Source organism: Rhinopithecus bieti, unplaced genomic scaffold (genome assembly GCF_001698545.2).
Source record: "Rhinopithecus bieti isolate Rb0 unplaced genomic scaffold, ASM169854v2 scaffold_2314, whole genome shotgun sequence".
In the NCBI taxonomy this organism is placed as follows: domain Eukaryota; kingdom Metazoa; phylum Chordata; class Mammalia; order Primates; family Cercopithecidae; genus Rhinopithecus; species Rhinopithecus bieti.
In genome coordinates, this window is record NW_016803781.1 from 1,091,246 (window position 1) to 1,110,233 (window position 18,988).

Consider the following 18,988-nt stretch of genomic DNA (forward strand, 5'->3'; position numbering starts at 1 on the left):
ATCTTCAGAGCTCATAGACTCTTAGAGTTGGGGGAACCTTGAAGATCCCCAATCCTTTCTCACTCCACCCCAATATACAGATGAGGAAACTGAGGCCCATGGAGGGAAAGTGACCTGCCCAAGGTCACACAGGAGACAGTGACAGAGCAGGAGTGGGAACCCATTCCTTACTTCTTACAGTCTACTTCCTCCCATCATACTGACAGCTACCTCTGCCAATTTTAGCATGAAGTATGCTCATGATGTTGGGAGGCTTCATGCTTCTTGGGAGGGAGTGTGTTAGGTTTTTTGGAGGCCTCAGTTTCCCTACTCAGATCTGCGCTTCCATTGGAGGATGCCTTCATCCTTGCAAAGAGACAAGGTCCAGCTTCATGAAGAAAAGCTCTAGAAGGCTCCCACTCTGCCTTTGCAGCTACTGCAAAACTCTGACTGTGAAGGCCAAAAGAGACATGTCTACAAATGCATTTGACGTTTCCTGAGGGCCTCCCCTGGGCCAGTTCCTGTGTTGGGCCTCAGGGATGCAGAGACAGGCACAAACCCTCCTCTGCTCGTGGAGGAGAAAGACACATGAACAGATGACACACAAACATGATGGAGCAAAGTCCCAAGTCCCAGGGAGACCAGTCTCAGGAGAGGGGCTGATGGTGTTTTAAGGCAAACCTAGATAGAAGCTTCCATGAAGGCAATGACCTTAGCAGCAAGTTCTTGAAGCAGAAACTCCTAAATCAGAGTTCAGAGATGGGATTATTGAGACCAGGGAAACCACTGACATTGTAAACAAGATGGTGAGAATGTGCATTGATTTCCTTGGGAGAGGGTGTACAATTTCCCGTCTGGTTGGTAAAATGGATTTTAGTCTCTACTCCTCCACAGGGATTTTAAGAAGCACTGTCTTGCTGGATAAGGAGGCATGTCAAGTGACAGCAACAGTGTGTCCAATGACAAGGGATGCAATGTTATGTGGCATGTTGGAAAAACAGAGTCCTTAAGGATGGGGCTCCTGGATGGTGGCAGCAAAGCATGGAAATAGATGGAGCCCACATCAAGAACCTCATACTAGGAAAGGGTTTTACCAGGTAGATGCATGAGGAAGTTTTCTTGAGTCCTCTGTTGATTTCAGAGACAGTCTTTTGCATTTCACGCTCTGCTTTGAACCGCTGATTCCCTAAGATTTCCTAGAGCCCTGTGGTCCCCACCCGGCCCTGGAACAGGTTAAGTGCCCCCATCTTCTGCAAAACGGGCAATGCTAACATCCCATATTGCAGAGGAGGAAACCGAGGCTCAGAGCAGGGGATGTGGATTGCCCAAAGTCACAGGGTTGGAGCAGATCCTGGGTGCATCTGTTATCTGCCACCCTGGGTTACCTTCTACACAACCTCGAGAGCACCTGCTCACAGACCACAGTCAAGCCCTGCCAGAGAGACCCAAGGAGGGGGCTGTCCACACCCCCTCCCTCTCTTCTGCCCACCTCTGCATCCTTACAACTCCCTGGCCATGTATAAAACATTCCTAGAAACCACTTATTTCTCATGCATTTTCCATGAGGTCGGGCCCAAGTTAAAACATATAAACATAAAAATATCAAGAAGCACTTTAAAAAATAAAGAAAGAAAAGGCCATGTTTCATAAAATACCAAGAGACCAGTTTCTGCACTTGCCCTGCTTCCCTGGCCGGTCACCCAGGGTTGTTCACTCTCTCCTCCTTTCTCTTGCCTGCTTTTCTCTCCTCTATCAACTTTTCATCTTTCCCTTTCAACTTCACCTTTTCCATTTTTCTTTTCTCTCTTCTTTTTCTCTTTTCTGGGCTCCTTTTCCCATCCATTTACCTTGCTCTCAAAGTTTTCCTCTGTCTGCGTTTCCACCTGTATTTCTCTGGTTCTTCCTGGCTGTTTTCCTCTTTCTCTGTGTGTGTGTGTCTCTGATTCTCTTATCTGTGTCTTGCTGAGTAAGCATCCTTTGTTTTCTCCTTGTTCGGTTTCTGCCAAGGTTCCTTCTTGCCCCTCCTACACCCATAACAATAGCTAAAGGTAAAAGAAATGACAATGATCCCAAGAGTTGGTGAAGATACGGAGCAACGGAAACCCCAGCCACTGCTGGTGGAAGTGTAAATTGGCGCAACCACTTGGAAAACTGTTTGGCAGTTTCCACTAAAGCTACAGGTCTATTTACCCTGTGACCAGATATCCCATTCCTGGGTATATTCCAAGGAGAAGTGAGAGCTTCTATTTCCCCAAAGGTGTAGAGGAGGGTGTTCATGCCCGCTTGACTCAAAGTAGGTCAAACTGGAAACAGCCCAAATAACCATCCACAGGAAAATTGATAATTGAATTCTAAAGTGTTTATGCATTGGAATATTGCACGGCAATGATAACAATGAACTACCGCGATACGTTAACAACGTGGATCAGTCCCCAAAACTTTGTTTTTAAGAAAAAGCCTCAACACAAAATAGCATATGCTGTATAATTCCATCTGTTTAAAGTTCAAGAACCAGCAAAACGAATCTATGTGCCAGAAGCCAGAAGAGTGGCTATCTTTGAGGAGGTATGTATTGACTTGAGTAGCACAAGAAATCCTTCTAGGGTGTCGGAAATGTTCTATATATTGATCTGCGTAAAGTACAAACATGGGTAAAATATCCATTACGCTGCACATAAGATTCATGCAGCTTACTGTAGGTTATAACTCCATTTAGAAATAAAGAAAAATTAATAGTACATGGGATTGCTTATTGTAATCATTATGCTAATAATAATTCTTATTATCACAAATGGCAAATGATTTAGACTCAGGACCCATAAACTCATACGTGTTTTCGATCCCACTGATTAAGATGAAAGTGGGCATTTAGGTCCCCATGGCTGAGAACTCAACTTCCTACTAGACTGAGTCGAAGACTCAGATGCCTCCAACATCACTGTTACTAGGAGAGCCACACGCCCTGGGACCATTTGGAAAGACCTTCCTTGGAGAGAGAAAGACTGCTCCCATTCCAGGTCTCACATTTACGGCATCTGTCTGATGCTTCGTTATTTTATTTCCTTCTTCATTGGTAGCTATCATGATTATGGTATAACTCAACACTTAACTTGATAACCAAGTAGTTAATTAATAGCACAAAACCCAAACCCAAGTTAACAGGAAGCGGGTGGTCTAGCTGGAAACCTCAAGGAAATTGTTTCCTCTGTAGAGCCATCAGAAAACTATGACAGCCAACAGGGGAGGCTGAAGGAGAACCAAAACTCCAGCCCTGGGACTCTGAAAGGCCTTTATTTATGTTTTTCTTCTTCATTTGAGTCCTCCCAGGAGGGGAGGAAAACACAGAACCCAGCTTTCCTGCTTCAACAGCGTGGGTGTGAGCCCAACACACATAACCCTTGAAGGCAAACTGAAACCCACTTATTTTCATTGAAAGGGAGGAACTAGGGCCAGAGGGACTCAGGCACTATTAGTTAAATAATGGTGCTTAAAAATGCATTGAATTTAGCTGCCTCCCCACCCCTAAAAAAATCTGGAGTTTTCCTATTGAGTATACTTTTTTCTCTTGTCCATGAATATTAATGCTTTTCTCAGAGAGCTCTACTTGAAAAAAAAAAAAAAAACAAGAATAAATTAAATACCTACAGATTTTCTAATTCCTCTTTTGGTGACATGCCGTCATTACATCAAATTACTGAGATGGGCCCGCTCTTTTTTTTTTTCTTTTCGGTGAAAATTATGGAATATAAAGTATATGTAAATGGAGCAAAGGAGGAAAAAAACTGTGAAGGAAGAATAGGGGAAGGAAAGGCATTAGGTATTCCGCCGGCGTAGTAGTCAGCCAATTAATCAAGCAGTGGCGAGAAAAAGATGCAGAAAGGATGAGTTCGCCCTTCATGTTGATGGGGCCGGCGCAGGGCAAACGCTACGGCACCTGAGCTCACGGTTAAGCATGCAGAAAGGGATCATGGGAATATCTTCCCTTCTTTGTCTTTCTCGTGAAGGATGGAAAATGTCAAGCTGTTGTTTGGCTGGATTGAGGGGATGGGGTGGGGAGAGTCGAGGAGGATTCGCAGTCTGGTGAGGCAAGGTTTTAACTCTTTGAGGACATCTCTACCTCCCCTCCCTCCCCAGCCCCAGCTCCACCTTCTCCTTCTCCCAGCCCCCAAGCACATCTGTAGGGAACTCTGCCTGCAAACGGCAAGTGGGAAGGTGCTGATTGATGGTGACATGCAGGCTGGGGCAGCCTGTGTGTGTGTGTGTGTGTGTGTGTGTGTATGTGTGTGCGTGAATGCGCACGTGCGTGCATGTGTGTGTGTGTGTATGTGCATGCATGTGTGTATGTGTGTGTTTGTGTGTGTATTTGTGCACACACATGTCGGGGGTGGTCAAGAGGCATTTTTCCTCTCCCTCATAAGTGTTCTTTGTTCATTCTGGAAATGAGCTTCCATGACCCCTTCTCTCTCCAGCCCTGTCATGTCCCCTTGGAAGTGAGCAGTGCCTTGAAATCAAAGATGGCTGCAAATACGATGGTTGTAGTAATGAGGCTTTGAGGACACAACCAGGGCTCCCTCTGCATGGCCCTCAGTATGCTAAGCCCACCCAGGCGAGTGGCCTGACAGGTGTCCCCTGGAACCATCAGAATTCCAGGATGACTGTAAGGACTGGCCATTCCTAGGACTGGTGCTCAAAAGAGAATCACAGTGCAGGGCTTATCACTCACACTAATAATGATGATCACATAGTAATGTAATAATTAGCCAACTTCACCAGCAATGCCTTGTCCTGATGCCTTTAAATTTCCACATCATTTCACTATTTTTAAACTCTGGGAAAACCATGGTCCCAAGGAAAGATGTATCATTAATTCACTCATGGAGAACATGGGTATTTGATTCTCCCCATTTGCCCTTGAAATGGACGTGGTGATCACTGAGTGGTCTATTTGGTGGGCACTGAGTGATCTACTTTGGCAGATGAGGATGCTGAGATCAAAGGGCTTCCTTTCAGCCAGTGGGTGGACTTACAAGGAGTTCAAACCATGAACCATGTCTCCAGTTCTTATGCCAAGGCTTTCTGTTCTTTGGCCAGAGACGAATGAGCAAAATCAACTACATCCTGTTCCACCACCCTGTCCCAGGACCAGTCTATGACCATTGCCAGCACATCATGTGAGCCCACTGTGAGACCCAGGTGCTGGACCCAATCCATACACAAAGCGTGGTCCAGGGACCAGCAGCATCCTCCTACATAAGAGCTTGCTAAAAATGCAGCGTCTCTGGCCTCAGCCCTACTGAATCGGAGCCTGCCTTTTAACAACATTCCTGGGTGATTCGTGCGCACATTGAAGTTTGAGAAACACTGTTTTAAGGCAAACTTATGCCCTATATTTACTGTGTGAATTCCGGATGAGTCTGATGATCAAAGGCAGCTTCTACTCCACTAAATATGGTACCAGGTAACATATGCTGGGACTAAGTGTGGGAGTTGTTCAACTGCTCTTCGCCCATCCTGACACACCCTATGAGATGGGCACTGTAGATGTGCCCATATTACAGATGAGGACACAGACACAGGAAGAGGTGAGGGGACTTGCCCGAGGTGGGACAGCCAACAAGCAGCACAGCCAGAATTGGAACCCAAGCACCTGAGTCCCCTTTCGGGCCAGTGATCCTTAAGCTTGAGGATGCATCAGAATCGCCTGAAAGACTTGTGGAAATGTAGATTTCTGGACACCAACCTAAAGTTTCTGATTCAGAGGTGGACCCCAAAATGTGCCTTTCTAACAAGTTCTCAGGCAGCAATGCCGAGGTTGCAAATACGGGGCCCACACTTCGAGAACAGCTGCTCACTAGAAGTTCATCATCTGTGTCAAGAAACTAGCTGGTTGTGTGATCAACTCCAACCAGATATGATTGAGATTCGCGTCAGTGCCCCTGCCCTAAAAAAAAAAAAGAAAAAAGGTGTATGTATGTGGGCGTGGGCGTGGTGTGTGCATAGGGAATCACAAATAACTAAAACACAAAGAGGGCATGGTGGTCCACAGAAGGGAAAATTACCTTTTGATGATCCCCAGCTTGGTGACATGAGCTGTCCCCATGCTCCTCATTGCCATGGCTAATTGAGAGTACATTGTAGCATCATTGCTGTAATAATCCTTTCCATTATTTAACCTGGACAATGCATGGTGTTATAATGGGTTTCCTGCCTCTGGTCATTAAGCCAACACTTACAAGACCCAGCTTGTCCTGGCCGAGTTCAGTGCAGGACATTGGAGACCAGGAAGATAAGGCACAGGCCCTGTCCTTCAACAACTCCCAGGTACCTGGCTACACCCCTCCATTTGGAGCAGGTGGACGGAAGAGAAGGTGTGCATAATTATGGAAGAAAAAAGGGGGGTCCTGAAAAGCATTCATAGCTGAAGTGACCTGGTAATATTTGAATGTTACTTTCTTGTTGCTGTATGCTGTCTGGAAAAAGTATATCTGTAAGTGGACTAAAAATACAATTTTAAAATACAAAATTGAAAGCATAACTTCCAAAGTTCTTCTCCACAAGGGGAATAACTTAACATTTTTGGGGAGTGGGCAAATATCGTTTTAGATATCTCCTTCTATTTTCCTCTCTTCCTCCCTATCTCTCTCCTCTCTCCTTCCCGTTTTTCCTTTCCCCTCCCATCCCCTCTCTTCCCTTAATCTCTCTTTCACCTTTCCCATCTCTCTCTGTTTGTTTCTCTTCCTCTCTTTCTTTATCCCTCTTATTCCCTCCCGTCTCTTCCTCTCCCCCTTCTGTCTTTCTCTTCCCCTCTTTGTCTTCCTCTCTTCCTTTCTCCCTCCTATCCTCTCTTCTCTGTCTTCCTCCCTCTCTCCCTCCCATTCTCTCTCCCCTAACCTGTCTTTCTGCTTCTCTCCATCACCTACAGGTCTATGACTAGATGCACCTCTGCGTATTTGAGAGCAGTGGTGGAAAAAAGACTAAAAGTCCATCAGGCAGCCAAGAGCCAGAAGGATGTGGGGGCAAATGGATGCTATATGGTAAGGAGCATAAAGTGATCTGTGGAATGACAGCCCTAAAGAACTAACCCAAGAGTCTGAAGAATGAGGGGATGCCCAGCAGGTGAATCAGCAGGGCCTGGATCACGGTGCGCAGTTTGCACGTTACCCTAAAAGGAATGGGAAGCCATGGAAGGTTCTAAGCAGGGGAAAGGCTTGGTCATTTTGCCTTTTAGGGAAACCTCCGTGGTAGCTAGTGTTGGGTCAGACTGAAAGGAGAGAAGCCAGAAGCCATGAGGCTGGCCGCATCAGATTCATCACAGCTAAGAAATCTTAAGAGAAAGATGACAGGATGCCAAGGAGGAGGTGAGCTTGGGTGTCGGGCATTTTCCAGTCAAGAGAAAATAGAACCCTGAAAGATATTTTCCTTCTGCAAACTCCAAGGAGGGAAAGAAAGAGAGAAAAAAAAGAAAGGAAGAAAGGAAGAAAGGAAGAAAGAAGGAAAGAAGGAAGGAAGGAAGGAAGGAGAGGAAGGAAGGGAGAAGGGGGAGGGAGGGAGGGAGGGAAGGGAGGGAGGGAGGGAAGGCGAGGAAAAAATAAATCCCCAGACTCCCCGCGTTTGTCTCTTTATCTCTATGAACCTCAATTTCCTTATCTATAAAATATATTTAGAATTCCCATTTAGCAAAGTGTTCAAACAGCAAATGGATGCCCCTAGATTTTGCAAATTATAAAGTTCTTAACCAACAAGCAACCGTGGCTGCTGCTGTTGTCCTACGGTTGATTGCATTTGTAGCTCTTTACATACTTCACAGAAGTTCTTAACGCCTGCCTTATGTTTTCATAATTCTGTATCTTTCAGCTTCTGCTTCTAGAGCAGCACTCTTTCTAATAGAACTTTCTGTGATGATGGAAACATTGCATATCTGAGCTGTCCAATGTGGGAGCCACCAGTTTCCTGTGGAACCCTTTCTGTGTGACTGATGTGACTGAGAAACCACATTTTACATTTTATTTAATTATAATTAATATACATTTAGATTTAAATAGTCACAGATGTCTACCACATTGGACAGCACAAACCTGGAAAGAAAGACCATTGAAAACATGGACTATGTTTTACCTGCCTTGCAATCCCTGCTTTACAATGGATGGATGGGTGGATGGATGGATGGATGGATGGATGGATGGATGGATGGATGTCTAGATGAGTGAATAGATGGAAGGATGTATGAGTGCATAAGTAGAAGGATGAACGTGTAGATGTGTGAATAGATGGAAGAATGGACGGTGGGTGGATGGATGGATACATGAGTGGGTGAGTGGAAGAATTGTTGGTTGGGTGGATGGGTGAATGGATGGATAGGTAGATGGATAAGTGCATGGAAGGATGGATGGATGGATGGATGGATGGATGGATGGATGGATGAATGGATGAATGGGTGTGTAGATTGGTGAATATGTGGATGATTATATGAGTGGGTGAGTAGAAGGATGAATGTATAGATGGATGAACAGATAGAAGAATGGATGGGGGATTGATGGATGGATATGTGAGTGAGTGAGTGAGTGAGTGAGTGAGTGAGTGAGTGAGTAGAAGAATGGTAGGGTGGATGGGTGAATGGATGGATAGGTAGATGAATAAATGAACGGAAGGATGAATGGATGAGTGTGTAGGTGGAAGGACGGGAGTATTGGAGGATGTGTGGGTGCATGGATACATGTGTGAGTGAAGAGAAGGATGGATAGGTACATGGGTGGGTTGGTGCATGGATGGATGGATGGATGGATGGATGGATGGATGGATGGATGGATGGTTATAACAGGTGCTTACTAGTATGGCTGAAAGGGCTCCCAAATCAAACTAAAAACATCTGGTTGATGTCTTCACTCCATCACATACAAGTTGAACGACCTAAAGCAAAGTATTTTATATATCAGAGCCTCAGTTTCCTCATCTGTAAAATAATTCTAATCTCAGAGGGCTGTCATGAGGGTGAAATGAGATCATTTAATAGCACTCTACAACATATAACGGACTGTATAAATGTAGGGCATCACTATTATGTTTCATGTCCATTGAGCAATTGAGTAAATGGAGCAGTTGTTCCTGATGCATAGTAGATCCTTGATAAACTTGATAAATGAAGGCAAAAATGAGTAAACCATTAGTTACAATATGAAGCACAAGCCAAGAGAGGGAATCATAGTTTTGAGGAATAACATGAGTAATAGGTTTTTAGGAAACTGCTGAGGGGGGCAGTTGGAAAAAGACATGGGTGAGTCTGGTGGAGAAGGAAGGGTTAAGATTTTGGATTCAGGCAGATCTGGGTTCAAATTCCAGCTTGTCTACTTTGTCAGTCTGTAACTTTGGGCCAATCTCTTCACCTGCTTGTAATTTCTCTCCATCGATATTAATGGCATTGGAGATGATTCTCTACTTCAGAAGACTTTGGAAAAATTACCTGAAATACAGCATGTGTAATTACCTACCCCATAACAGTCACATAGTAGATGCTCAATGAATTTATGTCCCATAACAGTTCCCTTCCCTAGACATAGATTAAGGGATGGGTAGAACAGCTAAAAGAGAAAGGTCTTCCATGTTTCCAAAGAATTAAAATACCACTGCCAATAATAATAACAGCTAACATGAACTAAACTCCATCTACATGTCTGGTATTTAGCTAAGTTCCTTGTATATAGTAATTATCTCAATTATTCCATATCCCAATCCTGTAAAGTCAATTCTATTATTATTCCCATTTCGCGGATAAGAAAACTAAGAGCCTGAGAGGTTAGCTAATTTGTCCAGGGTCACACAGGAGCTGAGAGGAGAACTCAAGGCACCTGATGCCCCACATTGTGTTTTTATAAAGCATAAAAATAAGATGCTCAGCCTCTTAGGGGTTAACTCTCCCACAGTTAACTTTAATTGAACCCTTCCCACATATAAGGCAGTTAACATACTTTACCTGCAAACCTTCCACTATCTTGTTGGGGAGGCATTATCAACCCTGTTTTATAGATAGTAAAACTGAGGCTCAGAGAGGTGAAGCCTCTTGCCTAGGGTCACACAGCCAGGAAGCTTCAGATCTTGGATCTGCACTCAAATTGTAGATTTCAGGGCTGGTGGCTTCACTGTACCACATTTGTGTGGAGAGAAGAAAGGACAGCACTTTGCAGGTGCCTTTCCCGGGAGACACATACTTCCTTCCCCTAGTGAGCTCTTCCAACCAGGGAGACAACAGCCCCTGAGTCAAACAGCTTTTGGGGGATGCAATTGCTCTTTTTCCATTCCATCTCCCCCATTGGCTCATAGCTTCCAGAAATCTATTCTTCCTGCAACGTGCCTGTCTTGGACTTTTATGTGTGCTGCAGGTTTCCAAAATACTGATGTAAAGATGATTCATTCCTATGTTCAAAGAAGAAACTCCTCCACCCTAATCAACCTGGGAAAGACTGCTGAGTGGGAGAGCTGGAGACCTGCTTCTGGTCTTGTTCAGGCAGTGTGTGAGCCTCTCTGGGTCTCAGTGTCCCCATCTCTAAAATCGGCAGGTTTGTCCCGGAGCTAACCAGGTCCCCTTCCAGCTTTGATTCTCACTGGTCCTTCTTCTCAGATCTCTGCCTTCAGGGTTGGACTCTACGGGACCTAGTTGGTAACATAGGCAGCTGCCTACTTGGGGTGGGTTATCTACCCCAGGGGTATTTATGTTCTCTGCTTAAAAAAAAATCCCTCATTAAAACAGAAGCACCCCCAGAAGTGGGTAACAACTCCCACCTTGACAGAACAGGTCTAGCCTTTGGGTGGCGGTGGAGGCAAACAGACTCTGAATAGTAGGGGATGCACCTTGTGGGGCAGCCAACACTGATTTGGGGCTTTCTCTCACTCTGCTCCTACCCACAACCTTACTTGTCCGTATTATTCTTTTCAAGAACAAAAATACCTGACGCTGGATAATTGAGCTCTGGGGAAATTTCTCTCACTTCCCCTAGGTAGTTTGTTAGTGATATCGTAGAAAATGTATTGACATGACATAATGTTGACAATCAATTCTTAAGTGAAAAAAAAACTACAACTAAAAGAACCAAGTAGGCCGGGCGCGAGATATATACTATTTAAATATATATTTATATGTATACATAGAAATTTTATGGGGAAACGTTCCTGGAGGAAATACAGCAAAATGCTAATGGTCCCTTTCTCTGGGAGGTAGAAAGGGATTTTTAAGATGTTCTTCCCCCAGTTTCATGATGTGTGAGTCACTGGAGTGGGAATGACATGATAGTTTGCTCACCTTTATGTCCTCAGCACCTGACACAGCACTGACATACAGTAAGTAGGTACATGAGAAATGTTTGTTGAATGGATGGAGAGGAATTTTTCCTTCACATTTTCTATTATGCGTTTGCCTTGTTCTTACAAAGATGAATTTAATAAGTGCTTAATTGTTAAGTAAATCCTTTTAAAATGAACAGGAAACTGGTCTAAATGAAGTATCATTATCTATTAGAAACCTGGACCGAGAATGCGGCTGCAAGATGGAGCCTCTGGGCAGTGAGATGATGCTATTTGGGTTGATGGTCAGAGCCTGGCACATGTTTTTGGGCATCAGGGGCCTCTGTGAGAACACCTGGGCTTAGCCTCAGAGGGAGCTGCAGACAGCACATTCAGGGGTCCACATCCACACTATATCGGCACCATACCAGTCTTTCCTGGGCAGGGTAGGACAGCAGCCTCCACACTTCCAGAAGGTCAGAATGGTATGGAAGCCTATTGTCAATCTATCTGGGGTCACTGGTGCTAAGGAAGCCCCTTGAAGCAGAATCACTCTCCCCTCCTCTGACCTGCCCTTCCAGACCAGGCCTCCAACCCAGCCTCATGCCCTGCTTTGCCTGGCTACCTGTCCCAGAAGCCTGTGATGTTCAGGGATAAGACCACGACCTAACCCCTGGCTAGCTCAATTCAGACTAGCTCAGGGAAAATGCTCAGGTTTGAGGCCACTAGGCCCATGTTTAAGTTGGGAGCATCATTCCACTACTCTAAGCCTCAGTTTTCTCATCTGTAAAATGAAAATAATGCTATCTTCTTTGTGCAGTTGTTAAGGAGATTAAGGAAATCACGCATGTACCATGCTAGCTTTGAGCACAGAGCCCAACATGTACCAATTGGCCAATAATTAGAAGTTTCCAGCATCAGAAAAGGGTATCTGGGTTCAGAACAGATTCCCTGTGTAAGAAATGGGGTGTTATGCCAAGAAAAAGAGAAGACAGCAGGAATCTTCAGTCATGTGTCAGTTAGGTACTGCTGCATAACAAATAATCCCACAATTTGGCAGCTTGAAATAACAACTACTTACTATTTCTCATGGTTTCTGGGGATTCGGAATTTGGAAGTAGCCCTGCTAGGTGGTGCTGGCTTGGGATCTCTCTTGAAATGGCAGTCAGATGGGGGCCAGAATGGGGATATCTTCAAAGTTTCTTCACTTCCATGCCTGGTGCCTGAGCTGGGCAGGTACAACAGCTGGTGGTTGGGACAGTAGGGATTCATGGGCATCTCCGTCTCCATGCCCTCTTTCCACATGGTCTTCCCAGCATGGTGGCTTCAGGGCCACAAACATGTCACATGGTAGCCTCAGGGCCCAAAGATGCATGTCCTCAGGGAGAGCTGGAGCAGAAACTACAGCACGAATTCAACCTTGCCTTGAGAGTCACCCAGCAACACTCCTACAGTATTTTATTTGTGAGAAAGAAGTGGCTCTTTCTCAGGGAATAAAGCTGGTATCCATGCAGGCCATGGGGTGATAGTGGTGACCCACCCAGGGGACAGAGGAACTGCAGGCTGTAGATTATGGGCTCTAGCTCCCAGTCACAGCCCCTCCTGACTCAGTTTCCCCATCTAGAAAGCCAGGCCTTGGCCTCGACAGTGTCTTGAAGGCACTGTGCCATTGGGGGTGCTGCAGTGAGGCTGACCTGAGTTTGGGTTCTGGTGCTGCCGCTTACTAATTCTGTGACCCTGGAGAAGTCATTTCACCTCTCAGTGCCTCATTGTAAAGGGGGAAGGCGGTGCCCACTGTGAAGGTGGTGAGTGTCACGTGCACATGAGATGCACAACACATAGGAAGAAGGCTTCTAGTAGTAGGCGTCTTTGCAGCATCTGCACAATTACCAAAAAATGTGGAAACCTGCGACCAAGGTGGTTGTTTTATTTCACACCTAAGACTTTCACTTTTTATAACCTGGCCAGGTGATAGAGAGCTTCTACATTCCCCAGGCACGGTCTACCTCTTTCCCCAACATACACACACACACACACACACACTCTCTCTCTCTCTCTCCCCTCATTCCTCTCTCACACACACATATGTGCACACATTCTCACATAGACAAGTGCAGACCCATGTACATACACTCATGTGCATTTATACACACATACACATGTACATGTGTGCACATATGTGCATACTTCCTCTCACACACGTGCATATGCACACATATCCATGCTTGTATACATATGTACATATCTTACAAACATACACATTCGTATGTACATGTGCACATATGTACACAATCACACACTTATGTATATTTGTACACACATGTGTACACACGTATACACTCTCATAAGCACATGTACACACATATGCACATGGACAAATCTTTCACATTCCTATGTACATATACACATGTACACACACTCCATCTTTCTCATATACATATACACAACTCTATCCCTGTCACACTCGTGCACACACATATGCACACTCTTACACATACACACACTCTCACATACACATGTACACAAATGTACCCACACACCCTCCATCTCTCACACACATACACACTGTCCCTCCCCTGCATACCCTCTCTTATGTACACATATATATACACACTCATGTACTCTGTGCACACACTCACACACACTCACATGTACACACATATATACACACATCCTTTCACACATATACACTCACACATAAATGAACACATATAGACACTCTCTTACACTCACGTGCATAAGTACACATATACACATAATCTGTCACACACACTTCACACACTCTGGCCTTCCTATCTAGCCGGAACTGGCAATTTTTCCATCAGCCCATCTGCCCTACCCTGCACCCTTCTCGGGTACACATACACACTGTCCCTCCCCTGCATACCCTCTCTTATGTACACATATATATACACACTCATGTACTCTGTGCACACACTCACACACACTCACATGTACACACATATATACACACATCCTTTCACACATATACACTCACACATAAATGAACACATATAGACACTCTCTTACACTCACGTGCATAAGTACACATATACACATAATCTGTCACACACACTTCACACACTCTGGCCTTCCTATCTAGCCGGAACTGGCAATTTTTCCATCAGCCCATCTGCCCTACCCTGCACCCTTCTCCACCCCACTCTCTGCCCTGGAGGTACACCAGTGCATGCATCAAGGGTTTCTTGTTATATTAAGCCAATTGCAAGGCCCAGCAGGAGATGAGAGAAGTAAGGTTGAGGGCTTCCTATGAGGGAAGTCCCTTGGGCAGGCTAGTCCCCACCACTGAGGTCCACAGCTCCTGTCCGCAGGTTCCCATCACTTAGCCTCCCCATCCTGTGGTTCTGGGAACCTCTCACCTCCCTTGCCCCTTTGCACTTACAGGTAGTAACAGCTTCCTGCTATGACTAATCCCAGTGCTGCCCCTGCCCTGTGATTTCCCTACATCCTGTCCCCACATTTGTAAATAGTATGCACACATATCCATGCTTGTATACATATGGACATATTGTCTCACAAACATACACACTCGTATGCACATGTGCACGCATGTACACAATCACACACTTTGAATTTAATATTCCTCTTCAAATTCCCCTGTCGAAAGAGTCCACCTGTCTCCTGCCAGAACCTTGGCTGCCCACATTTTCTCCTTGTGCTCCTGCTTCTAACCTCGCCTTGCAGAGAGACTCCCCAAAGAGCCCGTATTCCACATCCCCGGCCCTGCCCCCACCCCTTCCATGCCTTTGCATTGCCTCAAAGTCCAAGTACCCTCTCTGGTTCTCTCCCACAAGCCTCCTCCCAACCCAGCCCATTCCAGCCACACTGGAATGATCAAGGCTCCCCACCCACCCTCATCTACATCCTCTTTGACATCTACTGGGCACTTCCTACCTGGTGCATACCATGCATTAGATCCCCCCAGCAATTCTGTAAAGCAGGCGTGATTATTGGCCTCATTTTACAGGCAAGGAAATAGCTTTGGCTTTCTAGCCTCCACACTCACACGTCGAGGTTCCCTCAGGGCCAGTGTCCCCCTAGTTCCTCTCAGCTTATCCAGCACCTACCCATCCTTTATGGTTCTGAGGCCACCTCCTCCAGAAGCCTTCCCATTCTGGCCTGGCCCCAGGGAACGTTTCTTTCCCTGAACTCTAGCCACGCACAGTTGCTTTACTCCTCTGTTGGGCATCCCTTTGGGGTTGCTGTCAGGAACAGTTGTGGACTGTCCATTTCTCTATACTGTGGCATTGGGTAAGCATAGAAGCCAGGCTGGGATCAGGTAGTGATCAGAGAAGGCCTCCTGGGGGAGGTGATGGAGAAACTGAGAGCTGAACAACCTGCAATAGACAGTCAGGGAAAGACAAGGTAATAGAGTTGCCTGCAGGAGGATCAGCATGTTCAAAGGCCCTGAGGCAGAAGAGGCCATGTCAGTCACAGTTATGGGAGTTATCTGTCATTTATCACAACCACCAAGGCGTTCCCTCATCACTACCTGGCCCCAGCCTCGCGTCTGTGCTTACCCAATGCCACTGTGTGGATAAATTCTGTCTTCTCTTCTCTGGGAGACACTTGGCAGTGTCTGGAGGTATTTCAGATGATTGCAAGTGTGTGTATTGGGGTAGGAGTGCTCCTGGGATCTAACAGTTGAGGGCAAAGATGCCATTAGGCATCCTACAATGTACAAGACAGCCCCCGCCACAAAGAGTCACCCAGCCCAAATGTCAATAATGCCAATTGCCTGGGAACTTGTTAAAAATGCAAGCTATCTGGCCCCATTCCAGATCTGTTGAATCAGAAACTCTGAAGGGTAGAAGTCCTTATTGTAACAAGCCCTCCGGGAGATTCTGAGTCTAACTCCAGTGTAAGAACCACTGGTACAGCCACAGCAGTAGTTCTGTGTCCTGGCTTCTCATTGAAATCACCTGGGAGTTTCCACAGCCCACAACAGCAAGCCGCTATCCCAGAAACCCACTTTAATAGTCCAGGAACCCAGGCATGGGCATCTTTTGAAAGTTTCTAGTTGTTTGTAATAGGCAGCCAGTGGTGCAAACTACCAAGCTAAAACAGCAAGACCAAACACAGGGAGAAGAGAGAGGCTACAAGGACTAGACCGACAGGGAGGGCCTTCAATTACATGCTCTAAGGAGTACTGACTTTATTGGTAGGGCATGGAAGTGTTTGTTGCAAGCAAGTGGCACTCTCAGTTTAGAAAGATTTCTGACTGCAGGGAGGAGGTTGGACAGAAGAGGTAGAGGCTGATGGCAGGGAGACCAGTGAGGAAGTTGAGAGGGGATGGTAGACCAAACCACAGTTATGCCCCTAAAAAGAGATGTTGAAACTCTAACGTTTGGTACCTGTGAAAGCAGCCTTATTTGGAAATAGGATACCTGTAGATGCAACCAATTTAAGATGAGGTCATACTGGATGAGGGTGGGCCCTAAATCCAATGACTGATGTTCTTATAAGGAGATGGAGATTTGTAGATGTACAAAGGCACAGACATACACAGAAGAAAGCCCCGTAAGGACAGAGGCAGAATTTGACGTGATGCTGGTGAAAGCCAAGGAAAGCCAAGGATTGCCAGCAACCACTGGAAGCCAGGAAAGGAAAGGAAACTTCTTCCATAGAGCTCATAGAGGGAGTATGGCACTGTCAACACCTTGATTTTGAATGTCTGGCTTCTAGAACTGTGAGATAATAAAGTTTTACTATTTTAAGCCACCCTGTTTATGGTACTTTGTTACAGCAGCCGTGGAAACTGATACAGAGAAGAATTTGCCCAAAGCCCCGACCAATGACCCAGGAGAATCAGGCCCTGGACATTCCCAGCTAGCTGCTGTTCCCAAGGGCTGCTATGGGCCAGGTGGTTGGTGGGTGGCAGCCAAGGTTCACACAGGCTGCCAAACACAGCTGGGGTTTGGCAGGGCAGGTGGGGAGCAACGAGGAGTCAGAGTTAGAAGGACAGAACCAGGGCCTGGAAGGAGAAAGTTTGGTGTCCTCCACATCTGAGGAGCTGAGGGAGACAGTGTCACCCAGTGTGGAATAGCCATCCTCAATCTGGGCATGACTCTCACAGCCAAAGTGAGTGTTGCCTGCTGAATGCCTTCCTGTTTCTTTTCCCTAAGACTGGTGACATGAGGAGCCCCAGCAAAGACGTATCAAGGTGTCACCCAGCCTCCACGGCTCTGTGCCAAAGGCACTGCAGTGGCCTCCTAACTGATCTCCTGTTCTTTCCCCATGCTGTGCATTCTCCAGAAGCAGAAGTGGTCCTTTCAAAATATAAGTCCAATCTTGGCATTCCTCTACTCAAGAGCCTCCCATGAATTTCATCCCACTAAAAGTAAAAACCAAAGTCCTTATGATGTCCCACAAGACTCTGCACAGCCTAGGTCCATGTGAACTCACTGATTTCATCTCCTGTATCCACTCATTCTGCCCCAGGCAAATCAACTCCCTCATTTTTGTTGTTTCTTGAACAGGTGCATGCCCACCTCAGGGACTTTGCACATGCTGCTCCCTCTGCCTGAAATGCCTTTCCCACAGACACTGGGACATATTATACCCATGACTTCTTCAAGTCTGTTTGAATGGCATCTTTCTCAATGAGTCCTCCCTTGGTCACCATATTGGGAAGGGCAACCCTTTGCTCCATCACAATGACCCCCTCAGCATGCTCTTTTTTCGATGGTGAGATTAATTTTCAGACCTTGTGTTTCATATTTCTCTCCTCCCACTGGAATGAAAACTCTTGAGGACAGGGTTTTGGTCACTGGCATGCCCAAGTGCCTAGTACAGTGTCTGGCACATAGAAACACCCAATAAAGTTTGTTGGTTGAATGAATGCTCAAACCCAACATTTATTGGAGACTCACTGCATGCCAGGCTCTGAGTGGAGAACGCCACATCCATTATCTCACTTGGTCTTCCAAAATCTAGGAGGATAGTGAAAGGAAGTCATCACCCCTTTCATTTTATTGAGATGAGGAAGATGAGGCTGGGAGAGGTGAGGTGACTTAGCCAAGGTCACTCATCTGGCCAGAGTAAGGTCACCATCTGTACTGACTAGAAAATGGGCATAAGAACAGATGAATCTGGCCCCTTCTGTGCAACTGGCTTAGGGCCATAGTTGATTCTGAGCCTGAATCTGTCTCATCTCATTTAATTAACTAATATTGGTTGAGCACCTACTACATGACAGAGATGTGTGCTAGAGACTTTAAATGAGCGGGAGATGGAATCCCTTCTCTCTTGCTCTTACAGCCTTGTGGAGTGGGATGCTGCTCAGAGTCCCTGTGTAAGATGATGATGATGATGTTGATGATGATGATATGGTGATAATGATGGTGCTGATTATTGCAAAGTTGATGATGGTGGTGATGATGATGGTGATGGTGACAATGATGATGGTGATGGTGATGATGATATGGTGATGGTGATGGTGATGATGGCGGTGGTGGTGATGGTGATGGTGATGATGGTGATGATGATGGTGATGTTGCTGATGGTGGTGATGGTAACGATGATGATGATGGGGATGGTGATCATGATGATAGTGGTGTTAATGGCGATGGTGATGGTGATGATGGTGGTGATGGTGATGATGGTGATGGTGATGGTAATGATATGGTGATGATGATGGTGATGATGATGGCGATGGTGATGATGGTGGTGATGATGGTGATGATGATGGTGATGTTGCTGATGGTGGTGATGGTGA